The following is a 26,681-nucleotide window of genomic DNA, read 5'->3' on the forward strand; positions in this document are numbered from 1 at the left end:
ATATGCAGTTGTAGCTGTACCAGATAATTCATAATGAAATGTCAGCTTTGTGGTACCATCTTTGATATCCATCTTTTGTTTTGTCAAATCGAAATACAAGAATGGAAATAGTGTTTTGAAATTGTTGGCATTCAATAAAGTTCCTTGACTGTACTCATTGTTTGCATGCACATATTTGAGAATATCTCTGTAAACTCGAGTCAAATCAGCCTCTGGAGTGTAATGTACATCAGGATATTCATTGCCATTAGCCACAGATAAATGACAATTCAGCAATGTTCTGGGATCTGTTGATACACTAAATGTATTGTACAAAAACGGATTTGCTGTTTGTGCATTAAGATTTGCATCATTGATAATGAAAACAAACACATGTCTTGGCTTTGAAATCCCACTTGTTATCTGAAAATGGCCACTTCTTTGTGTTGAAGAATTACTTCTCTCAATATTTTCTCGCAAATAAACCCATTTATGTGGCTTCAAAAACTGACTCATATACAGTGATTGCCCCTCTGAATTGAAAGTTATTCTTGGTACAATCAACTCCATTCTGGTAATAATTACACGACAATCAGCCCCAGCTTGCCATATTAGAATAGTATCAGATTCAATCTGCAAATTTAATTCCAATCTTGTTGATGGCAATAACTCATCCATCAATGCTTCAAAGAATGAGTATCGATTCAATGGTATTTCTGTATTGACAACCACTGATAGACCCAAAAGTGCTTTTCTTGCAGCAAATCCTTTATTGTAGTTATCTTCAGCCGATCGTTCTTCAGCGTGTCGACTTGTATCCAGATAGAAAAACTCATTTGTTGCTGTCGATTGAGCATATCCTGGACTATATTTCAATAGATTCTTAATATTTACACAATGATTTGCATCATTACAATCATATACCATTTTACCATTCAATCTTACATCGAAATCATGTATAAGACTGTGTGAACCATTTACAATACCATTATGGTCTTCAGCTGCTATATTTCCATTTTGCATTGTTTGGACTTTAAAACCAACTGATATTCTTGCATTATACCAATCAAATGGTGTTACTTCTCCTGTGTTGTCAACAACAAAACGATAACCATCTTTCTTTTGTGACCTATTATTCCCTGGATTACCAGTATTCAATGGTGTCTCCAATTGGAAGAAGACATCTTCATATCTCTCAATGTATTTTGGATTTCTGAATGATTTCATTTATACGGATATGTTACATTATTTTCATTTTCTCCTTCTTTTGAGTTTTCCACCGGATATCATCCTATTGACTCTCTCAGCTATTTGAAAATCAGTCAGTGGCTGCTCCATTTTTGGTTGGCTCATTGTCACTGATTTTGTTTTGGAAGGTTGTTTTTTGCTCAATAATTGAATTATTTTATCACCTGCTTTATTACCAGCAAACTCACCAGTTTTGGTGACTGCTTTTTCAGCTGCAGTTTTGGCTCCTTTCTTAGCTAATTCTTTTGCTGTTTTTCCGAAAAGTTTTGATCCAACTGATCTGAAAACATCCATAATTCCTTCACCATGGATATGTTTCATCGCATAACGACCCAATTCTGGGTCAAAACGTGGCTTAAATTCACTTTGTCGTACCATATATTGATATATTATATTAAACTAGACCTGAGAATCAAGCTCATGAACCAGTCAATGCCATTCAAGTCAATTGGCCGACCCAAAGCGTCAGTCACTGTTATCCCCATTTCTGAAATAATTGATTTGGAAACTGGACTGAATAATGCTCTTTTTGGCTCAAAAGTAAATGGATAACTCCTTGTTAAGTTGTCAGTGGGTATCATTATCAGTGTATTTGTGAATCGTCCATCACTGAGGCTATCAGTTATAATATCACAATTAATATTCAAAACGTCAATATCATTGGTAATATTTGGCAATTTTGTCCCATGTTCAGTTTGGTTAATTAACTTTGGTTCAAATCCAATAAGCGCTCCAAAATTAGAGTTTCTAATATCAAGCTTCCATTGGTTGTCCAGCTCAATGACAACTCTATATGATGAAAGCACAAAATATAGATTGATGCCCTTGCTGGAAGATGGTTTATCTCCATTTTGAATTATTGATTGAGTGATATAATCATCAAGATCATCATATGAATACATTCCATCAACAAATGTGATTGTCTTCCAATTTGTACCATTATCTGGGCTGTATTTGATTGTATTATTGTTGTATCCTGCATTGACATTATGCCACGAGTATGTCATTGAAACTCGATCAACAGCTAGCTCATGTCTCATTGTTGTGTCAAGCTTCAATGGTGGATCAAATTTGATAATAAAGTCTTCAGGTCGACTTCGACCTATGTTTTGTCGGTTAACAGATGAAATATGTATCGCTCTTTCTTGCATATATACTTCAGTTACATAATAAATTATATAAATGATTACGCGACCTAGCGGATTATATATTGTTGCAATAAATCAATGAGTTGTTTGTTGTTTATCAAGCCAAGTTGATTCAATTGATGGGCTATTTGTGAAAATTCCTCTTTAACTCCATTATTGCCAGCCAAAATGGATCCCCCAAGCAATTCCGTTCTGTCAATCAAATCATTAGCATCATTCAAATAAACAACACCAGAGCCCAATTTCTTGAATTTTTTGCTGGATTTATGGATTGGAATCTCACTGAGTTGGTTCAATTCATCAAATACCATTTTGGCAATATCACTGTATTTCTTCTTTGAATTAAATCTCTTGGTCAATAAATCGATTGTATCGAAATCAACCTTTTTGTCAATTACTTTGCGTTTATCTTTTGTTGCCACAAGTCTGAGTTGTCCCATTAATTTTGGAATATCAATCATTAGTCCACCATATTTCCCAGAAGATGATATTTTGTATGCATTTCTCTTTGCTTGCGTATAACCATAACCTTTTTTGATGGTTTTCATTCCTTCTGGGATTATTTTAATGCGCCCTCTGTATTTTTGTAATAATTTTATATCTTCATCTATTTTATCAATTTTGTCTTTATTCTTGGTCTTTCCTTGGCCCTTGGATAAAGGACCCTTCTTTGTTCCAAGTTTTTTCAACATTTTGCCAATATTAGCATCATAATCCTTGATGTCAATATCTCCTTGCATAGAAGCTTGGAGAACAGAACTCGGAGGTGCAAGATCGTATTGCATCAATTTTTGGAACTCATCATCATCAAAACCAGCATCCAAATTTGACATTGCTGGTTGATAATCTACTGGTAACTTTGATTCTGGTAATTGTGGTTGTGGTTTTGTTTCTGGTTGATAAGTTAACATAGCAATGTCTTCCAAACCTGAAGTCAACGCTTTTTGGTTTTTCTCCAATTTTTCAATCAATTTGTCTTGTTTTTCATCAATTGTTTGTTTTGTTTCCTCTTGAGCTTTAATAATTGGTTTGAAAGTTTCTGATAAACCTTGTTGTAAATCTTGTTTATCATGCTTGTACTCCTTCAATGTATCTCTAACTTGTTTGGTTATTGTTCCAGCCTTAATCTTGGCTTCAGATAGTTGTTTTAATCTTTGTAGATCCATTATATTATTAACTTATATTAACTTTTCTCAACTTATATAATGTATTGATATACATGGAAATCCCAAATTATGACAGACATGATAAAAACACTAATTTCAAAAGATTGTATGGTTACATGCCAAGTGACACGTTTCGGATGTTAATATGTGGTAATTCAGGATCTGGAAAGACAAATTTATTGTACCATATGCTGATGAAACCACTTTTGTATTATGATAGAATACATTTATATGCCAAAAATTTGGAGCAACAAAAATACAAGGATATGATTCAAACATTGACTGATATATCAAATAGTGTCGGGTATAATGTCCTTGTTTGTAGCAATGATGATATAATTCCAGTGGAGGAATTGAAGGATGATGATGCCCAGAAGATAGTCATATTTGATGACTTTATTTGTGAAAAAAACCAGAAGCCATTGATTGATTATTTTATTCGTGGCAGACACAAGAACTGCTCTGTTATTTATCTGAGCCAATCGTTTTACAAAACACCAAAAGATATTCGACTCAATTGCTCTCATTTCTGTGTCTATGACTTTCCTAGCAGCAATGAAAGAAGTCTGATATCTCGTGAGTTGGGAGTCGACAAGGATAAATACATTAAAGCAACAAACGAGCCATTTTCATTTCTCTATGTTGATAAGCCCATGAAAAGAATTAACAGAAATTTTTATGGAACAATATAATCAAATGATATAAATGGGAATATTCAACGAACATAGTTCATCGTCTTCTTTCACAACGGGAGGATTCAGAACGGTTCCTCTTCAAGGAGCCGCTGGGCCTCAAGGAATAGGGTTTAAATTGACCCAAAATGGAAATTATGATATACAAAACAAAAAACTTGTTAATGTTAAACAAGGAGCTGATCCCAATGATGTTGTCACAAAGAGCCAAATACAATTGCTGGATAATGCTCCTGGTAATGTACAAGCTGATAAAGCAGTAATTTACAGGAATACTGGTAGTGTTCATACCAATAGTATCTATCTACAAGACACGCCAGACGGGGCTGGTAGCTCCAATGATGTTCGATTATTGACTGAGCATCAGTCTTATGAAAACATTCATCTTAATATACCAGATTTGAAAAACTTTGATGGCCATGGTGGACGAGCTAAAAGCGAAATAATGGTTACATCAACAGAACAACATATTACTGGACGGAAAACATTTTTTGATATTAGTGTTTTAAAACCTGATAATAACGATCAAGCGGCGAATAAAAAATATGTCGATGATGAGATTAAAAAAATACCATCACCTGATTTATCTACATATTTGAAAAAAGATGGCACTGTTGAAATGACTGGAAATCTGGATATGGGTAATCAACAAATTACTAATCTTGGAGCCAATATACAAAATACATATGATGTCGTTAATTTAGGTTTCTGTGATACTAAATATTTGCAAAAAGTCTCCAATAGTGACCTCGATATGGACAATCATAAAATCAAAGATATGGCTCAACCAACTGATGATAATGATGCTTCCACTAAAGCATATGTTGATACAGAAATAGCTAAAATACCATCTGTTGGAAGTGATTTGAGTGTATATTTGAAGAAGATGGAAGTGTTGCAATGACTGGAAACCTTGATATGAATAACCAATATATTCAAAATATCAAAACACCAAAAGCTAATGAATCAGATAAATCTGCTAATTTTGGTTTTGTTGTCAAAGAGATAAATGATTCCAATGCCAATTTAACCCAACAATATAAGGATTACATGGCTCAATCACATTTAATAAGCAGCCATAAAACAAATGAATTCAAATATCTTATAGATAGTGATGAAAGCAGTTCAGAATATAATATCACAGTGAATGGAATAGCTGCTTTCAATCAATCCCCACATCAGAATAAAAAAGCTTATGATATCACATTGATTAAAGACAGTGGAAGTAATGATTACAGATCAAGGATAGGTTTCAATATTTATACTCTTGCTATTGGAACATACACAATTGTGTTTGAATTCTACCCACCAGAAATGACTAATATTCAATTATCATGTGATGCTTCTGAAGCATACATTCACAAAGCTGTACAGCGTGATTTCACTGCTTATAGCAAGCTATTGGTTCAATTCAATAACAACAGCAAACAAACTCCAAATTACATCTATTTGACGATGCATGGAACAGCTACAGCGACTCCAGTACAATGTCATCTGGTTGTTTATGGGGTGAAAGATTGGTCAGATAGTGTGTATCCAGGAGTTTATGACGGCTTGGACAATGTCATGTTTGAATATAAAAATGGAGATATGCAGATGCAAGTCAATTTGGATATGAATAATAAGATTATTTCTAGTTTAATAAATCCGATATATGATTCTGAAGCAATGAATTTGGGTTATTTTACCAACTTATTCAAAACGAAATACACTGGAACTATTGCCAGTGGTGTTTTCCAAAGAACAAATCCAACAAATAATTTTCAAATCGCTGATGATGGAAATAACTTTTTCAATCTATACTCCGTTGTTTTCCAAAGCAATCAACAAGTTGCAAACGCACAAATTTTGATAAATGGGAAAAAACAAGGTGAAACAACCAACACTGACACCTATCATAGAATAGGAAACATAATAAGTGGAAGCAATACATTTGATTTGCCTAAATCAACAAAATTTGTTAGTATTGGTTCAATATCAATCATGGATAGCATTGGAGCAGGAACTGCTGTTACTGGAACTTTTGAATTAAAAGTATTACATTCTAATTATTTCAATAAATATTTTAAATCAATGAATACAATTTCAATATTTTATGGAAACCTAAGAAATGAAATTTTTTATTTGGGCCCAGATGTTTTGAAAATACAACCAGATGATTTTTTAATTATCAAAAAAATGATAATTTATGCAACAAAAGGAATGAATGGAACCAGATTACTTGTTCAAACAAATACAGGGAGTAATTATCATGCTTTGGATGTTAAAGTTGGACGAAATGTTATATCATTGAACTTGAAAGTAAAAAGTGTAGCTGCAATTATGTTTCACAAACAAACTGACCCAATAAATCCTCAAATCGGTCAAGTTGAAGGATCGTTTGAAATTCATTTGTCAACTTTAGTTATCTAAATTATTAATATAATGCCATACATTGAAGATGAAAATGGAAACCATATTTTTGATGAAAATGGAGATAAAATAGAATTCACAGTAACTTATGACAACTTACCAGATGGATTCAAATACAGAGAATCCATTCATGTGAATGATGATGGACACCTGGATACTGAAGACAGACATTTGGTGATAAAAGATGGAGTTAATTCAAATCATGCAGTTTCGCTCCAACAATTAATTAACAGCAATGAAGACATCATCAAACCATTGATAAACACCAAAATACAGCAATCAATGATGCAATTGGATGATGATGTCAAAGGGTTGTTGGATTCATCAATAAAAAAAACAATAATGCCAAAAGTGGATGAAAAAATAGACACAGCTATAACAATATTTGCCAACAAATTAAAACAAGATTCATCACAACAAGATGATCCAATGGATGCCATCATGGTTGCAGTTGAAGCCAAAATAACCAAATTATTGAATGATTTCAAAGCTGAGTTGGTTCAAGGTGTTGATGAATATTTGAACAACCAAGTTGCAATGAGAATAGGAAGAAAAAGTGGTACAATACCAAAAACAAATTACACATGGATAAAATTATTGAGTAAAGATGACATTAAAGGAATCAATACATTGCGAGAGATTATTGCGATAAACACATATATCAGGAGAAATGACAGATATCATCATTCCAAATCCGATTTGGTGTCATCATCATTTGATCAATTGGAATTCTTCTTTGATGTGTCATTTGAAAACTATTATTGCTACTTCAACAATCATCCATCTGATTGGACAATGAAGTATTCTGTTGAATATATTAGGATACAATTACCTGACAATAATAATGAATAAAAATATTGTAATCAAATTGTATAATGAAAGAATTGTCAGAATTGCAAGAACACATTCGAACATCGATGATAGATCATCGTCGTTATTATCAAAGACTCTATGGTTCAGAAATGACAAACAGAATTGAATGCAAGATAAAAAGTATCGTAATATTCACATATTTGCATGAAAAACATTACAACACAGGTTTACCTGATGAAGTTTACAAAGAGTTAATTCATGATGGAATCGGATTAATTGGACCTGGAGATGGATGGTTAACAGCTATTCTCCATAAATTATTTGGATGGCATCCATATATCAGATCACATGGAATATTGCATGATGCTTATGGTCAATTTTACAACAGATATGGAAAAGGCAAAGGATACATGTACACCATTAATGAGAAAAAAACATATCCTTGGATGAAAAAATGCATGTTTTTGGGTCAAATAACTGGTCTCTATTATTGCATCAAAAATAAGATAATCATATAATATATGCAAAAACAAAAGAAGAAATTAATAATTGATTTCAATCATATTTCAAATCGATTATCAAAAGAAGAAATTGATGAATTGAAAGCTTATTACATGTCATATCACAAAAAGATGTGGATGTACAAAAGTGCATACAAAAGATTAAAAAAATGGGAATTCGCAGGGAATATTTCATCCATTGTGTTTACAACTGGTGGCATTGCATCATCAATTGCAACCAGTGGAGCTTCATTATTGGCAATATCATCAGTTTCTGTCGTAATTCAAGCTTATATGAAGCATAAAAATATTGAAATAAGGTTGTATCAATGCCAATATGCTTTTCAAACTTACGGACATTTATTAAATGAAATAAAAGAAATAATGAGAAATGGACATTTTAATAGAGATGATTTGACAAACAAGCTTACTCAAAATGATGATTTCATTTTGGATAATTCGCCGATTGTCGATAAATGGGGTGACAAATATGATAAAAAATATCAGATATTCACTTATGTATGATTAATAATGTGCATGATTTGGGGGCCAATAATGTCCATAATTTTATCCCAATAAACATTGTATAATTTCATTGTTTTTTTGGATTTTGTCAACTCAATTTGGGAAGAATCAATTTTCATCAATTGCAATATTCTATGCAAAAGATATTTCAAACTGATTATTCTCTTTCTTTTGCCATTGATTTGTTGCAAGATTTTGTTTATTTCAACGAATATTTTATGAATTTTGAAATTGGTTGAACAACTGATTTCAACTTTGTTTTTCAAAATAATTTGATCTAATGTATGCGACAAATGGTATTTTCTATTATACACTGGTTTCTTGTATATTTTGAACAAATTGGCATGAAAATTGATGTATTCTGTTTTAAAATCCTCACCAACATATTGTCCACAATAAACGCAAGTCAATTGACCATAGATATCTCGAATGTTTTGATTTTCACAGCAATAAGGCATATTTGTTAGTTTATCATTGGTTGGTTCTTCATGAAAGTCACAAAAAACACATTCATCTTTGCAATGCAGGAATTGACACAGAGATGAATCCACCTGCATGGAATCATCTTTGATGGGGATTGGCATGTGTCTGGCACCCATCATACCATTCTTGTTTTTTGTTTTATGGGGCATACACCCAACAAAACATTCGAAAATTGATGAAAAAATAGTCGAAAATATACGAAAAATAAAAATCGAAAACCAAGTTTTTACACAAAGTTTGAGGCACAAGTTTTTTGTCACAAATTTTGTTTACAAACGAAAGTGTCCATAAGCATATGAATCCAAACCATTCGGATGTAAATATCGTTTATCATCGAAACATGACAATGATGTTTTGTTGATGACAAAGCTTCCAAGTTCATGGTTATTACTTCTGATTGTTTTCATTTCGTGGTACAATTGTTTCTCATTGAAAAGAACATCTTTGTAATCAGAATGTTGAATTTCTTTTTTGATGACATTCTTTTTGATTCCTTTAGCCGTTTTGCCACCATTATTATTGTCTTTGATGTATGAGTACATTTTGGATCTCAATCCAACAAATTCAGTGATGGGGATTCCAGCAGCTTCATCTTTGAACTTACCAATGACTTTCTTATTTGTGGAGTCATAAAATTGATGATTGGATGGATAATCTGAATTATCAAACATTTCTTTTTTATTCCAAAAATCTTGATACACATCTTCGGCTTCAATTTCGTATGTCAAACTATCAGTATCAGTGAACAGTAATTTGGCTTTGTTACCATATTTATTTTTAACGAAATTGTAATGGAAGTCATACATTAGAGTTTTACTCAAATCAAGGATACACATACCAACGTATGCCGGTCGATTGAGAGTCAATGATTCCTTGATTTTGTGGACTGCAACCAAGTTTTCATTAAATATTTTGCTATTGATGAATGTTGGTTTGGAAGTCAGTTTCGATAATTGTTTTTCATTGGTGACCAATTTGATGTCTTCACGTTTTCTGATATTCTCCATTGTTTTCCCAAAGACACTGTTATTCATCAGTTTGAAGAAATCTTTTTCAAATGCATTCTTTGCATTAGTTCTTTGTCGTGTATTGAAATCAATGTATGTCTTCAACCAGGGTGATTGGTCAAATGACAGAACACGGTGAATTTGAGTTAATTTGAGTCCCAATTCACGGTATAATTGTAAGTTTCTATAATGTAATACATATTTGGTTTTGTTTGCTAATGTTGGAATCAGCTTGCTGACTTGTCCACTTTTGATTCCAAATTTTTCTGCAATTCTTTGACAATAATCTGACAGCATATCTTGTGTCACTTTGATTTGTTCAGCGCCACATGGATAATCATTATGCAGGTCATGTAATTCATGAGGATATTCCAAATCAACTTCCAATAAATATCCAGTTTTATTTGCCGCTTTCGTAGATAGCAATCCCGACCTAGGGACTGTTTTCCAATTAATATTTTTTATTTGTTGTTTATTCAACCATTTGAAATTTCCAGTTGGAAGATATTGACTCATAGCCCAACCATAGAGATTATTTGCATCCAAATACATGAGATATTTGCTTTCTTCATTGGGATTCCAATTTTGCATGTATTTATTGTTGGCTTTACCGTATCTATTGGCAATGTAACTGATTCCTCCACGAAGGCCCTTTTCAACAAATTGATACATATCAATATCCGTAATGAGTTCCAAATTGACTTCAGTCATTTTCAACATTGCATCCCAAGATAATCCCGGAGATGTAAAATAATGACATGGAATATAATATTCCAAACATGTTTTCCTGAAATTTTCAAATACATCAGCCAGCAATAAAACATCAGATTTGAGATATAAATCATGGTATTCGCCCATGGTTTTCAATTCAAATGTCTCCCAAACAGTTTGCGCATGATTGTATTCTTCATCAGTAATATGCTCATTATTCATTTGACTGAAAAAATCGTTTTGACTCGGTAATTGTGTTTCATTGAACTTTTCGAAGCTGTTCATAAAGTCATATGGATAAACTCCTTTTTGTTTCATTAATTGCAGTTTTTCACCTTTGAAGACTTCATTGGTATATTTGTATGCATCTTCTGGTAGATTTTTTGCAAGATTTGCCAATGATTGATTTATAAACTGTAAACTATCGATAAATACCAAATTATAACCCAACATGAAGGCCATGTATTTCTCCATATTATTTGGGATTACATTAATTTTGTGTTGTCTGGTTTCACCTTTTCTATCCACATAAGTATTGGTCTCAATAATTTTACCAATTTCTTGCATTATAAAATGACTATCATATCCTTTCAAATTATGGAAAATGACAGGAATTTTGTCAGTTATTGTAAAATCCCTATTACATTGATTATGGGCTGAGCCACGGAATTCGCCATTAATATGACAATGATCTCTGACACGTTTATCTGTTTTCTTGTATTTTTTACCACAAATATGACAAGATGTTGATTTTTGGAATTTGTCTTCATCTTCTGGAGACATGTCTAATGGTTTATTAAATTTGTATTTGATAGTTTGTCTGCAATATTTGACTTCATCAAGCATTGCTTCCATAAATTTGTAAACAGCTTTTTCTCCACGATAATATTTAATTGGTTTGGAATATTTGTCATCATAGCAACAAACAACTTTGTATCCATAACCACAATCAGTATGTTTTTGATAAGCTTCAGTAAAAGATTGTTGGTTAGATTGATTACAACCATGAATTGGTTCAGTAATTGCTTCAAAATCTGCATATATCACGAATGGTGCTTTCATTTGTTTATTAAAATTTGTAAATTCTATTTTGGAACCAACTTCGGGCATTTTGATTGATTGTTCACCATTGATTTCAATACATACTTCCTTGTGTTTCAACAATATTTCTTCCTTGGAGAAACATTGAAGGCAATGCATACAAAAATGTTTCTTATTTTTATTTCTTGTTTTTCGATACATAAATCTATTAAAATTTTTAATATAAACATAATGATTTTTCTCATCATCTGAAATAAGTAATAGATTCATCACATTTTCAAACTTTTCTTTGGACACATAAATTGGATAAGTTTGTTTGTTTTCATAACCGAAAACATTGATGTTAATATTGTTTTGTGTTTCAACTTTGTTATATTGTTTGACTGAAACAGGGAATTCAATGTTATCATAATTCAATTGGGGCATAAATGCTTTATCTGTTTTCTTAATTCTTTGTGGATCTTTAATTTGTGGATTCAAATGTCTGACATGACACCAACGAAAGCATTCATTATCTTTATTCTTGAGATTAATCAATCCACTTTTGTGATGTTGTAATTCACTTGGGAGTTCAATGTATGAACTTCCAGTTAATGGTTCATATTTGGTTACATTAAGATAATGTCCAGTGATTGATTTTACAATCCATGCGGATCCTTCACTGATCATATTACTTATTCCATTTAGAATTTCTTCAACATTAATATCCAAAGATTCTGGCAAATTATTTGTATTCATAACAGTTTTTGGTTTGGAGACAAAATATCCAACTTTGGATGTCTTTTCTTTACCAACTTCTTTTTCAAAGTATATTCTCATTGTTTCCATAAATTTGATTCCATTTGATTGAGTTAATAATCTTGTCAAAAATTTTGAAATTGCTAATCTTGTTTCTGATAATTGAACTAATGGATCGGCGACATTTTTTATTCCAATTTCATATGAATTTGTGTATTTATGAAATGCGGATCGAAGTTGTGTAATTTGTGTTCTCTGTCTAGGAATTGGAGTCACTTTCTTCATTCTTCGGGACTGGTGTATCAGCAAATTGTTTGGAGGAGGAATAATGTTGTTTCTTGGTTGAACAATTGGTCGATCTCTGAATTGCATTGGCGGCTTGATGATTGTATTCTCATAATCTTTTACCATTTGTTTGACAGATTGTCTAGGCTTTGGAATTGGGACAACTTTCTTTATCCTCGGTGCTGGGACCGGTTTTTGTTTTGCTAGTAATAAATCAATCAATTGATTTTTAGTTAACTTGGCTAAATTGGATCTATTCATATTATACTTATATGGCATATAATTTTCAAAAGGTGCGTTCAAATTTTGTGACAGATTAGCTAATAACTGAAGACTGTCAACATCAGTTATACCAGATATCCGTTGTACATCTGATGGGTACATTCTCTTATTCATTTGTTTGACCATACGGTCTGTATACCCAATAAATTGAATACACAAATCGATTACAAACTAAACAACATAAAATACAAAAATTAATTCAGAAAATCTTCTGGATTGTTATTTTTCCGTTTCATTGTTTTCAACATTTTTGCATATGCTTTGTCAATAGCAATCTTTTCTTTTTCTGAAAGTTCATTGTCATAATCAATATTTGAATTAACATTTTTTGTTAAATTCTTAACGACCTTCATAGAAGATTCCATTTGTAAATTGGCAATTCTACTATCATCTTTTAATCCATTTTTATGAATGATGACAACATCATCCGGTATATTTCCATGAAAACATTCATATACAAATCTATGTAATGAAATAGATTTTTTGGGTAATGGTGATTGACTCAAAATAAGTCTTCGTGAACCATCTTTAATTTTTGATCCCATTAACATTCTTTTGGTTTTAAAATTCATTATTTCTCCATTTTTTGTAGACCCATAATTGTTATAAGTTGGATGTAAATAATATTTTTTTCCATCATTTGCAAAAGTTTTTTTGACTAAATTTTTTTTCTCACTCATTTTTCTCTTTTTTGAAAATACGCGCCATGTTCTTAAGTGTCATTAAAATTGATTTTGTATCAAAATTGATGCCCAAAAATACATCAAACATTGTTAAAACATATACTGATTTAACAACATTTATCCACAATCAACCTTCAAAACAGTGATTAAAAATACTGGCATAGGTAGTATGCCTCAAAAATAATACAAAAATTAATTCAAATCAACAACTTGGTGGTGATATTTCAAACTAGGGTCATCAGTTGGTTTTTCATCAGCAAAAACAACAACATGTGGACTTTCCATAAATATAGTACGTAAATTTCCTCTAGGAAGGTAAAAATAACCTTTTTTCACTTCTTCAATTCCATAATAATTAACAGTTTTAAATTTCATTTTGGTGACTGCATCTATTAAAATAATTTTTGGTTCATAACCATTACTACAAATGAACTCAGCCACAATAAATTTCATTGCTGAACCAGAAGCGGGTGCAATAATTGCTTGATAATTTTTGCACATATAATGCATAAAATCATACATTTTCGATGTGTTTTTATTAGAATAAATCCAGTAAATGTATTGACTACTTGATTGCGACGACAATAATAATTCTTCCGATTGTTCTTGCCAAGATAATGTTTCAAATTCATCTTTGTTTTGTTTACTCAGTATATTACCCATATATTTTATAATTAGATAATTTTAATCCCTGTAAAGTGGAAAATCAGTGTCATCCAAATTGTGACAAAACCTATAATACATTTTATTGATTAACTTATTTTCTGTCCTGGTAAATTCGCAATCATTATCTTCAATGGGTGGATAATCCATTAGTTTGTTGATTATTTGCAACTCATTTTCTGTGTATTGATTGTTTAAGAAGGCTTTTCTAGCTTTGTGCATGTAAATCATATTTTCTGATGGTGTCACCAATTGCAAATTTTCAATTGAATTGTTTTGCCAGTTGGAATCAATGTGATTTACCTGCATTTTAAACGGTATATGTGTCTGATTGACGGCCTCATAGACGAATCGGTGAGCGAGGCATGTATTGTTACGTCCGGGTGAAATCATATAATAACCATTTTCAGTCAAGTTTCCTTTTCTGGGATTCAGTGTTTTCCGGTTAATTATGAGACCATCTTCTGAGGCCGCATAATTCTCAAATGTTGGATGGATAAAATATGTTTTATCATTATGATCAAATTGGTTGTTCATATAAATTAGATTAGATAATTTTTTTATCCAAATTGGTGTTCAAAAATATTGTATTCATCATTCAAATCAGCGATTGATGAGTTGGTTGGATTTAATCGATGATTGTTTGTGAGTTAGGGCCAAATTATGTGTCATTTATGAAAAAGGAGGATTTAGGTTTTTGAGAAACCGAGGATAAAAATTTAGGTTTTTGAGTTTAGGGCTGAATCAGGTATGAATTCAAAAATCAAGATGGTGGATAAATCAGTAATTGTGGTTTCAGATAATTTATGCAGTAATTGGGGTGAGATAATGTGGAGTTAATGGCGTCTCCGTTGCAGGAGTTAGGAAAAATATTGGATTTGATTTTTTTATCATTTTTTGAAAAGTGAGCTAATACCCTCAAACATCTAACTACTCTTGTAAGGTTTAAATTTCTTATCCCGACGTTTCCTCAGCTGTTTGCCATGAGCTTTATGATCATCCAAATAATTTACAAATTGAATCCGACGCCTTTTGCGCTTCGGGGCTTGTTGTGATAGGGTTTCTACTGTGGGAGGAGGGTTCAGGAAAGCAGGGTTTGAAGGTGGTGCAGGGGTGAGGCTTTCTTTGTAAGGTTTTTGAGAGATAGCTGCTTGTGTTAATTCAGGTATTACGTTAAAAGGGTTGAGGGGAGTGGAGAAAGCTGCCGTTGCTGTCGAAGAATCTAGTGTCCTTGATGTTAAGTCTGGAACAGCGCTGATTATCTCTTCCGGTGGTGTTCTTGGATTTAATTGTTCTTTAAAAGCCAGGTATCTGTTTTGCAACTGAAAGTATCGTTTAGCTTTTTCATCTTCCCGGAGATCGTTTCGAGAAAGCATGTCATCCATACCACTGTATTTCTTGCATAGCTGGAAGTACTGGGGGTAGCGCTAGGTTTTGTTGTTTGAGATATTTTAAAAGCTCTTGAGGAATATTTTCTTGAATCCCTGCTTGGTTAAAGCCTTCTTCGCTGGGGAGGACGTTTGTTCGCAATCTACAGTTGTCTTTGGTCGTGGTTTTCAGATCAATCAACAGATAACCAAAAGTTCTTTTCACAGCCTCTTCGTACTGACTTAAAAAGAAATCCGTTTGGCCGGGATACATTTGCTTCGCCAGAGTCAAGATTTGCAACTTGAATTGTGGATTCTTAAATAACACCAAATAATGACTGTTTAGGCTTATGCTGCGGTTACCGTACCTTTTCCGTGATGGAATAGATTCTGCACGATATAAATCACACTGAGATTGCGATGTTGAGAACCACGAGTAAAGAGGTTCACAATTCGCTTGTCTTTACTGGCGTCAATCATCTGATCATTAAACACGATCAAATTCCGTGTGTTCGTAAATAAAGCATTTAATTTCCACTTGTCCGTAAATTAATTTTTTCACTGTTGGTAATTAATATTATGTACGTCTGAAATTATTTTTGTCTAAGGCCAAATGGTTTTTAACTGCTATCAATTAATTTTTTTGTACTTCATAATTATTTTTTTTCTAAGGGGGAATTAATTTTATGTTCCTCATGATTATTTTTGTTAAGAAATCAATTTTATCCTGGTTTAATTAATTTTTTCTGAAGTGAGCAAAATAAATTTGTTGAACGTAGGAATTATATTTGTGCTTTTTTTTCCAACAAGCCTTTGCGGCCGTGCACTTGCCATGTGCTTTGTTTCTTTGACAAACAAACATGGCGGATAACAACAACTATGAGAACTCAGATTCTGTTATTCGTATTCAGTCAATTACACAAACGGCAATAAGCCAGATCAATCACCTTGTTTCCCTAGTTGAGCAGAGAGGCGCAGCGGCAATAGCTGAGAACGTTTCGTTAACGGGACAGCGATCATTAACTGCAAGTGAAAGTCAGGCAAGTTCGTCTTGTATCGAGCCGCAGAGATCGACTCCCAGAGCTGGCACAGGTAACGCTTTCGAGGAATTGCGGAGGCGGTTCCCTGCACTTTCGAGAGGGACAGGAGCCAGCAGGGCTAGGAATTCTTCAACCGGAAAATACGAAAGATCTTGTACTTCTCGACCTTATCCAAGTGTAAGACGCTCTGCTGGTCGACCATTGGCGTCTGAAGTGGTTTCAAAAGATGATATTATACTGGAAATTGGAAGAGAAAAGGTACCAACCAAATCCGAGAAGCCCGAATTGGAAAGCTCTGGGAGAATTATCTCAGGTTTTGACATCAACAGAAAATGGGACGCCAAAACACTGCACAAAGAATTGTCGACATTGCTGACTGGTGAATTGGAGGGAATGTATTTCGAAATTGTTAAGAACTGTGGCGGCACTTTGCTAAGAGGCAAGGAAATTGATTCTAAACTTCTACTCAAATCTATTGCTCCGTCTGGGTGTTTGTATTTAAGACTATTAGAAGAGATCCCTGCATCCATGTTGGATCCTAGTGATAAACTTCTAGAAGCTTCTCCCTTTGATTTTGAAGTAGAAAGAACTGACGTCGTCTGCTCAAGTGATGCTGCAAGTGGTGAAGACAACCTGCTCATCGATTTGACAAAACAAACTCCTTTGTATACTTCTCACGTGGGCAGCAGATTGTCTGAACAACATTTGTACACCAGTGCAGATCTCTCTGAAACAAATGCAGGATCAGTACTCTCTGTAAGTGACAGTCAATCACCATTGAATTCTTTTGATATCAACTCCATTATCAGTCATGTGAAAGCCCAAGGTTTGGGTGACCCTGTAGAAGTGTTAAAATTTCTACAAAAAGAGATTGTCACCGGCAGACAGTTAGAGGTCACGAATTGTGTTTAAACTATTGAAGGAGAAACAAATTACATTACTGTTGACAGGGACAGGATACTGCAAACAACATTTGGTGAATTGCAGTACATTACAAACTACAGATTGACATTTCAGGTTGACTTCATGGGAGAGGAATGTGTAGATCAGGGCGGACCACGTAAAGAATGGATAAGACTAATGAACCAAGCCATTAAAGAAAAATACTTTGACCAAGGCTTGAGGCCACTATTAGCACAAGATTAGTTTTTTGTTGGAATTATGATGGCAGTTTCCTTTCTCCAAAATGGGCAACTGCCTGTTTTTGTAGAGGAGAGCATTTTGCAGCAAATTGTCTCTTCTGAAGAATGTTTTGATCCATGTGTTCGCCAAATTCGACAAGGACTAGAAGAACTTGGAATGCGGTCAGCTTTACAGCAGCTGCCAATGCTTGTTTACCTCCTGAGACCTCAAGCTCAGCATAAAATGAGTGTCACAGTGCTGCTGCAGATTTTGAAGCCTCAGTTTTCAAAGGAGAGGTCCAATGCACTCAAAAAAGAGAAAGAAATTTATCAACTCTTTGTCAAATACGTTCGAGAAGTGGCAGCTTCTAGGAGGGTGTGTGGGGAGACTACCTTGGATTTGAGTCACATCCTTCAGTTTGCCACTGCTTTAGCAGAGGAGCCGGTCCTTGGGTTCAAGCTTGCACCATCATTGGAGTTCATACTACCCACGAAATCAAAGCTACGAGTCATCAAGGATCAAGTGAAGAGGAACACCCATCTGTGGAGGATGGCTTTCTGCCTTTAGCTCATACCTGTACTAATGTGCTTGAGTTACCAAGACCAACGAACCAAATTTCCTTACCTCCCATAGAGAGATTATTTGCTTTGTATGATTTAGCATTCTCACAGCTTTTCTTTGGAAAGAAGTAAATTGCCTTCATTCAGACTCCATTTTGACTCTGAACTGAGAAGAAAACATTAACTTTGGCAAGTTGAGATGGTTTCAGGGTTGAAAGGAAAAAAATCCCTATGTAGAAAACCTGAACTTTATTCACATGTTGCACAGTAGTTTTTATTTTAATAGTGACTCAAGAAGTAAAAAACTGAAATTGCAATTTGAAAGAAGTGGAATGGTACAACTTCAAAAGATAAGGGGTTCATTGACGTTACATGTAGTTGACATTTTAATTAGATTGGATATATCCTTTTTACATTTCATGTAGACCAAGTGCTTCTATAGAGTTAAGACATGCCTATAAATATATGAATATATAGGGGATGTAGGATTGTAAGCTTATGTATCAATGACAGCACTGTCATCAACATTAAGTCACCTTGATATCAGAATTTTGAGCTGTTGTTAAGATGGTTAATAGTCAATCCAACCTGCATTTTTTGTAATTTTCTATATTCATATATTAATGGCACTTTTTTAGCCTTTGTTTATGTATGCTCCTGCTCTTTCTCTTGGCAATTCGAGTTATCTGGGGTGCATGACAATTAGAATGAAAGAGTTACTCAAATGCTTGTTGCCTTTTACAACTACTGTTAGGTTACTGTTGGTTAAATACAATAAATACATGTCAAGTTTTCTGTGACTTGTACTGCTGTTCTAGATGTCATTTTTTATTTTGAATGGCTCTTACCATCTTGGTATAGATATTCTGTCTCATGAAAAAAATTGAAACGATATTCAGCTTGTGCGTTGAATTTGTATATGTTTCAACTTAAGGAAGACTTCAGTTGAACAAATCCCTTAAAGATGGACATGCGGCGTCAAGCAATAGTCAACATTTATCGAGCAGGTGGTCATCCGTTTGGGGTGATATGGGATGAGGGTGGTGGAAGTTTATTCAGTCTACATCAAGTCCACATGGGGCTTTCTTGTTCATCTTAAATTACCGGTAAATAAATCATGATCAAAATCCCTTTTTTGGTGATCAGTTTTACATAAGATAGCCTTTTAGTTGTTCCTTAGCATTTTAGTGAGAATTCTAATCACACCCAATAAATTACTTTCCGTTCACTCCCTAGGAAACACTATACATTTTTTATGGCCCCGAGGGAAACAGTTGGCTTTGTTTTCATGAGAGCCCTGATGTTTCCTCCAACTTTGTCTCTGGAAACATCAGGACTCAGGATTCAGGGGAAACAAAACTAACTAGTTTCCCTCGGGACCCTACATTAAGTGCTTTGTTATATATTTAGACTTTCCCTTCAACAATCACAGCAAAACAAACAACAAACAACAGTTGTTGGATACAATTCCGCAGTTGTTACCCTCTCAACTGCAGAATTGTATCCCGGTCGGGATACATTTTATTTGATCAGGGGCACATGACCGAGAATCAACCAATCACAGTGCTCATTTTGTTGAGTGAAAGTCTAGGTATATAACAATTTAAGTTATCCGTACATTCCTGTGGCCTACTTCATCTACATATATGTCACATATGGAACAAAATATATCATGTACACTGAAGAGAAATATTTATGTTACAGTTGTTGGTTGATTCTTTAGGCTTCAAGAGTCTTAACTAGAGATTAGAGACCTGTTAATAATTTCAACGCACTGCAAGTAAAGATGCTTTCCGCTGTTTCCATCGTTTGACAGAGGGTCTGGAAACTGCGAAATCTGTCCATCTGAAAGGTTGATTAATGGTTGGGAAACATATACTTGGTAATCTTCATCTTCTACTGCTAGGACGCCATTTGGATCAACTCCAAAGTGTTCAATTTCAGTTTCGCTCAATGCAGTATGCCCAGAATGCAAGGTCACCAGCATACCCCTCTCCCATATTTGCAGTGGTGATTGGTTTCTTTCAGTTGATACTGGCCTATTATTCATTTGCCTGACAAGCTCCTCGAGAGAATTTTGTATTCTCGGAATGTAGACATGGTGCAGGCTGAAAATGTGTACATCGTTTAGTACATCTAAGTAACCTTCATCTTCTAGTTCTCCAAAAATGCGAGAATAGAATACCAACACACCAGAATAAACATCACGATGTGATCTCTCAACCCTGTAATTATGGACCGAAGATCCAGTAATGATGCTGCCTCTGCCTGGTCTACGATGTTGTATCATGTAAGCAGCAACATGATAATTCTCCATATCGTAGTCAGAACGCACCCTTGAGGGTAATCCCCATGTCGCCACCGCATTCTGAAACAAGGAAAGCACTGTTTCTGCTTTATTATTGTTTCGACAAGCAGCACACAAAATTAACCTCGTCTTCCCATCAATACAGACGTGCGTTATAAGCTTATATCTGATTAATTTGTGCCCTGAATCTATATGCCATAGACTATTGGGAGTGGGTACATAATACTTTCGGCGATGAATGGCCATTCTCCAGCGTAAAGCAGTTCCAACAGGATCGACACGTCGTAAACACTCGATGATTCTCCATCTTTGGACGTTGAAGCCTTGACTTCTCAGTGCACCTATAAGGGGTAAGGAGTCCTGTACTTGAATCACCAGTTATACTTCTGTAAATTTCATCCAGTTCATCGTCTGATATATCTGAAAAGGAAGAATCCATCAAACCAAATTCTTTACGTCGCCGGTGAAGGGTTGAAACGCTGACCTGGAGAATGCCAGCAAATGCTTCCCAAGAAAAATAAAGTGATCGCAAATGTTCAAGTTGTTCTTTCGTTATTTCATAGCGCTTACGACCTCGTCCTGTTTGTGAGAGATGCATTGGTGCTGAGTAAGATATATCAACGGCATCGTAAAAGTCGGCATTGTCATGGCTTTCAATCAGACTAGCCAGTAATGCAATTAGCTGAGTCAATGAATGCTTCAAGTTATGAACAGGATCTTGAAGCACAACTGATGAAATACCGGTTGAATTTCCAACACCTTTCGTTATGTCACTAATCAGGAAGGTCAACGTACCCGATGCATCCAGTAAATGATGCCTTGATTCACTTAGAATCTCTGCAGTTAAGACCTGCCCACTCGCTAAAAGATTCAGAACGCTTTTGAGATTCTGCAGAAAAAGTGCGAAACCGCGTATATTTCTTTCTCGTAACACCACTCGACGTGATCTGTGTTCACGAGCCGCCATGTTTGTTGCACATGGCAAGTGCACGGCCGCAAAGGCTTGTTGGAAAAAAGCACAAAAATAATTCCTACGTTCAACAAATTTATTTTGCTCACTTCAGAAAAAATCAACTAGCCAGCCAGATCCTGCCAAGGAAATCAAAAACTACAAATGAAACTGAGAACCTCTCAGCAACAAACTTTAATAAGTTCTTTACAACCATTGCTGGTAGTTTATGTAGGCATTTTTCTCACACCCCGATACGTAGGATGTAAGCCCAACGTTTGTCAAACAGGAACTGTGCAAGCTAAAATCATCAAAAGCCACCGGTCTCGATGGAATCCCTGCTAGGGTTCTAAAGGACGCAGCACCCGAAATAGTCAAACCGATTGCATATCTCATAAATCTAACAATCTTGACGGGTATTATCCCTCAGGAATGGAAGGAGGCCAAAGTGACGCCCATTTTCAAGTCCGGGGGAAAAGATGATGTAAACAACTACCGCCCGATCTCCGTACTCCCACTTATCTCAAAGATAATGGAACGTACGGTTCAAGTACAACTGGTCTCCTTCCTAACTACAAACAATGTCCTATCAGAACATCAGTCAGGCTTCAGAAAACAACATTCTACACAAACTGCTGTTACGTATCTTACAGACTTCATTCTGGAACGCATGGACAAACAGGAAATGACAGGGACTGTATTTATTGACCTAAGAGAGGCCTTCGACCTCGTCGATCAAAAGTGCCTTCTCCATAAATTAGAACACTATGGAGTTCGAGGCCCAAGCTATAACTGGTTCCTGGATTATCTCTGCACCCGCTCACAGAGAGTAAAATTTGGGAAAGAACTATCATCTAGCCTTCCCTTGGATTATAGTGTACCTCAGGGTTCACTATTAGGCCCCTTACTCTTTGTGCTTTATATCAACGACCTCCCACAGTGCTTACTGCGATCCAATATCAGCATGTATGCAGATGATATCATCATATATACCACTGGCTCGGAGTCAGACTGCATCATGACGGAAATCCAAGAAGACCTCCAAAGAGTTGAACAGTGGATGAAAAACAGCAAGCTTGTTCTAAATCTCACGAAGACCAAATGTATGCTCTTTGGTACCAAACAGAAACTTGCAAATGCCTCTTTTAAGACCCAGCTTCATGGCAGTGACATCGAAAGGGTGAGAAATTTTTGCTACCTAGGGGTCACCCTTGACGAATGCCTCTCATGGAAAGAGCATGTTAGTAAAGCGTTTACCAAGGTTAACAAGCGCTTGGGTCTACTCGGCCGCATCCGATCATGTTTAACGCTTAAGGCAGCGAAATGCGTATACAACTGTCTCGTGTTCCCAGTCCTGTGCTACACAGACACGGCCTGCGGTGAATTGTCTGTTGAGTGCAAGAGTAGATTACAGCGCCTACAAAATCGAGCTGCACGTATAATTGTCAGACGAGATAGCACCAGCGAAGCTCTCAAGACACTAGGATGGCCTAACTTAGAAACTATCAGGAAAAGGAACAAATCTATCTTAGTCTTCAAATGTCTTAATGATTTAGTGCCGCAGTATCTTTCTGATTATTTTAATAGAAACCACAGTTTCCATAGTTACAATACACGTCGGCGTGAAGACATTCATCCTTCAAGACCCAAACTTAGCCTCGGGAAGAGAACTTTTAGATACTCCGGAGCGATTTTATTTAATTCGTTACCTGAAACATACAAACGGGCAGCGTCCTTGGAGGCTTTTAAGCGACTAATGATGAAACACGATTGTGCATAGATTTTTTTCTTAGTGTGCAAATGTTTTTATTTATTTTTTCTATTCTATCATATTTTAACCCAAAAGTGTTTGAGTCATATATATTGTAATTTTTTTCTCATACCATAATAATAATTATTTTTGGTGTATACAGGGCCCCTCAGGATAACAACCCCGTAGCTGATTGGGCCACCCTGTCTAAATAAAGTTCACTTACTTACTTACAACTAAACCAGGATAAAATTGATTTCTTAACAAAAATAATCACGAGAAACATAAATTAATTCCTCCTTAGAAAAAAATAATTATGAAGTACAAAAAAATTTATTAATAGCAGTTAAACTATTTGGCCTTAGACAAAAATAATTTCAGACGTATATAATATTAATTACAAACAGTGAAAAAATTATTTTACTGACAAGTGGAAATTAAATGCTTTATTTTGACCAGAACGGGCCTTCATCAAAATAGGAATCCTGCTCCAAACCCGTAGGAATTCCCTTGACGAATTCAATGTGTGGCTTGGCGACTAGCATTTCTGTGTACACAGGCTGCCATTGTGAATAACACCAAACGATCCTCTCCGGGGGAGGGTAAATTGTCTCTGAAGCTTGTTGCAATAGAGTTCGAACACAGGCCTTTTTTTCCGGACCTGGTCATTCCGGCAATCATGGAGGTAAAAGGATGCTGGAAGCGAAACCGCTGACATTTTTCTAGAGAAAACGGCATAGCTCTGAATGGAGTGAAACTCGGCGACTCATTGTGCTTATTACACATAAGTCTTTGCATGTTCTCTTTCCTGGAAAAAATATTTTTACAAACAGGACAGGACCAACTCATGTCAACTTAGGGAAAACTTAACGTGGACTGAAAAAAAAACATCGAATGTGTCACATTTATATAGAATTAACCCCTATTGTTTTCCCTCCTCCTCCTCCTCATTTCTATTGTTTTACCCCCTCCTCCTCAATTCTATTGTTTTCCCTCCTCCTCCTCCTCATTTCTATTGTTTTTCCTCCTCCTCCTCCTCCTCCTTCTCCTCAATTCTATTGTTTTCCTCCTCCTCCTCCTCATTTCTATTGTTTTTCCTCCTCCTCCTCAATTCTATTGTTTTCCCTCCACCACCACCACCACCACATTTCTATTGTTGTTGCCACCACCACCACCACCACATTTCCATTGTTTCACCATAATAAATGTAAGCTACTCATTCGCCTTAGCTCACTCTACAGGTATGTCTCGTGTAGTGAGCAACAATCGTGGTTTTCTTCAGCTGTTAGCTGATTGCCCTCCTTATCAGCGCCAATTTCTTTTAAAGACAGCTACTCCACAGCAACTACATGCACTAGTCCAAGTCTTATACAATATGCTCAAGGGACACATTCCCATCTCCAAAGAAAATAAGCGGATATTGCTACCATATAAGGATGCTTTACTTAACCTGGCCAGATCAAATGTCCCTTACAAAACAAAGAAGCGAGTCCTTGTACAAGAGGGTAGTGGTTTTATTGAAAATGTATTAGCCCCTAGCCTGCGAGCAAGCTCTCTTGGGGGTGGGGGATGGGAGGGGGAAAGGGGAGAGAGCTTGCAACGATGTCTCAGGAATTTGAATGCCGCCCCAAATACTCCCCGCGTCTCCCTGCTGACCTAGCTGTCAGAATTGGGCCAATCAGCGCTAACCGGAAACGATAGCAAACGTAAACAAACATGTGAAAGGTATAACATTATCAGATACACTTCGAAAGACGGGAATCCTTGCTGACAAAAACTATAGTTCCTCTGATCGAGTATGCCTACCGAGTGCCACAAAAATCAGAAAATTTAGTGAAGGATTTTACTTAATTGTGAGCACACTAAAAGCCGATTGACCAAAAGGTCGAGGTCACAAATGTCGTCCCAAGGGTCAAGCGAATGTTGCCGATTGCAGTGTCAACGCCACAAAACTACTGGACATAAAAAAATGTCGAAAACTGGACACAGTCCGGCCAGGGTGAAAAGAAGCAGTGCAAGGAAATCGGAAGGATCTCAATTTTGCAGCCGGGTCTCCGAGAACGAGAACGCAATTCTCAATATCGACAATGTGGTTTAATTGGAACACTCAACTCGTGTGAAATTTGTGATGTTGTGAACAAGTAGCAAAGCAGACGTGAGAGTGCCAGATCAAAAGGAAATCATTGCGCTTATAAAAAACGTTGCCCTAAAAAACTGGCAGTTCGCTGCTAACGCCGTACCGAAGCACTCGGACTTAAGTCAATATAATATTCAGAAAGCTTTAATTTGTGGCGTAAGCTGAAAGATGTCCATATTTTTTTCGGCTGAGCCAAACACCAAATAAAAGCTTAAATTTGGCCGACCTTGCCTCTCCATCTGAAATATCGGCAATCGAAGCGGCAGGCATCCCCATTCTTCTTGCTTCTGCGATCAAGTGATCGCTAATGATACTTGCAATGGGCAAACAACTAACATTGTTTGATGTTAGACTTAAGACTTTCAATTGCTGCAAAAGGTTGAAATATCAAACTTGTCCCAAATCTCGTAGGTAAAAATGCAAGAACATCGCTACTTTTGAAGTAAAGCATTGGCAGCTTGACTTTGCTCGGGTTTAATTCCAGAGAAAACCTAAGTTATTTAGAGAAATTCTCGCAACCTTTAAAATAGAAACTCCGCCACCATTTTTTGTGTTGTCAACACGACGCACGCGAAGAGCAATGACGTAAGCACCAAATTCAATATCCACCAATCCGCATTTTGCGTCGAAAAATTCGACGCAGAAATAAAAATTCCTGAGACATCGTTGCAAGCTCTCTCCTCTTTCCCCCTCCCGCCCCCCACCTCCAAGAGAGCTTGCTCGCGGGCTAATTAGCCCCTGTTATAAGTACCTTGGGATTGCTAATGTTATAAACGAAACCACACAGGCCTAGTACATCATTTTACACTTGCCTTTAACGAGTGCTGATCAATATGAAGAGAAAGATATATTTGATTGAAAAACAAGACGAGAGTGAACATGAAGAAAGCGAAAGTTCTGATGATGAAAGCGAGGATGAAGAACAAAGAATAAAAGATGTTTTGAGTCCTCTTTCCCGAGCAGTGCCGGAAAAGCGTGCTTCTAATTTGCTGCATAGTATGGCCGCGTCCAAAGATATTCTTTTCTGGACTCCCCGTGGACAATTACTTCGAAATAAATGTACCATTCCCGT

At 35.6% G+C, this 26,681-nt stretch overlaps 1 protein-coding gene and 1 pseudogene across 1 annotated transcript in view; both read left to right on the forward strand.

The window, feature by feature from the left end:
• The window catches only part of LOC146455855 (uncharacterized), a 97,213-nt gene that overhangs the window by 35,524 nt on the left and 35,008 nt on the right, over positions 1–26,681 (forward strand). The window lies entirely within an intron of this gene.
• On the forward strand, positions 16,604–18,597 carry LOC146455858 (uncharacterized; annotated as a pseudogene).

The sequence above is a fragment of the Pavona decussata genome, unplaced genomic scaffold, assembly GCF_977016875.1.
Source record: "Pavona decussata unplaced genomic scaffold, jaPavDecu1.1 SCAFFOLD_269, whole genome shotgun sequence".
Taxonomy (NCBI): Eukaryota; Metazoa; Cnidaria; class Anthozoa; order Scleractinia; family Agariciidae; genus Pavona; species Pavona decussata.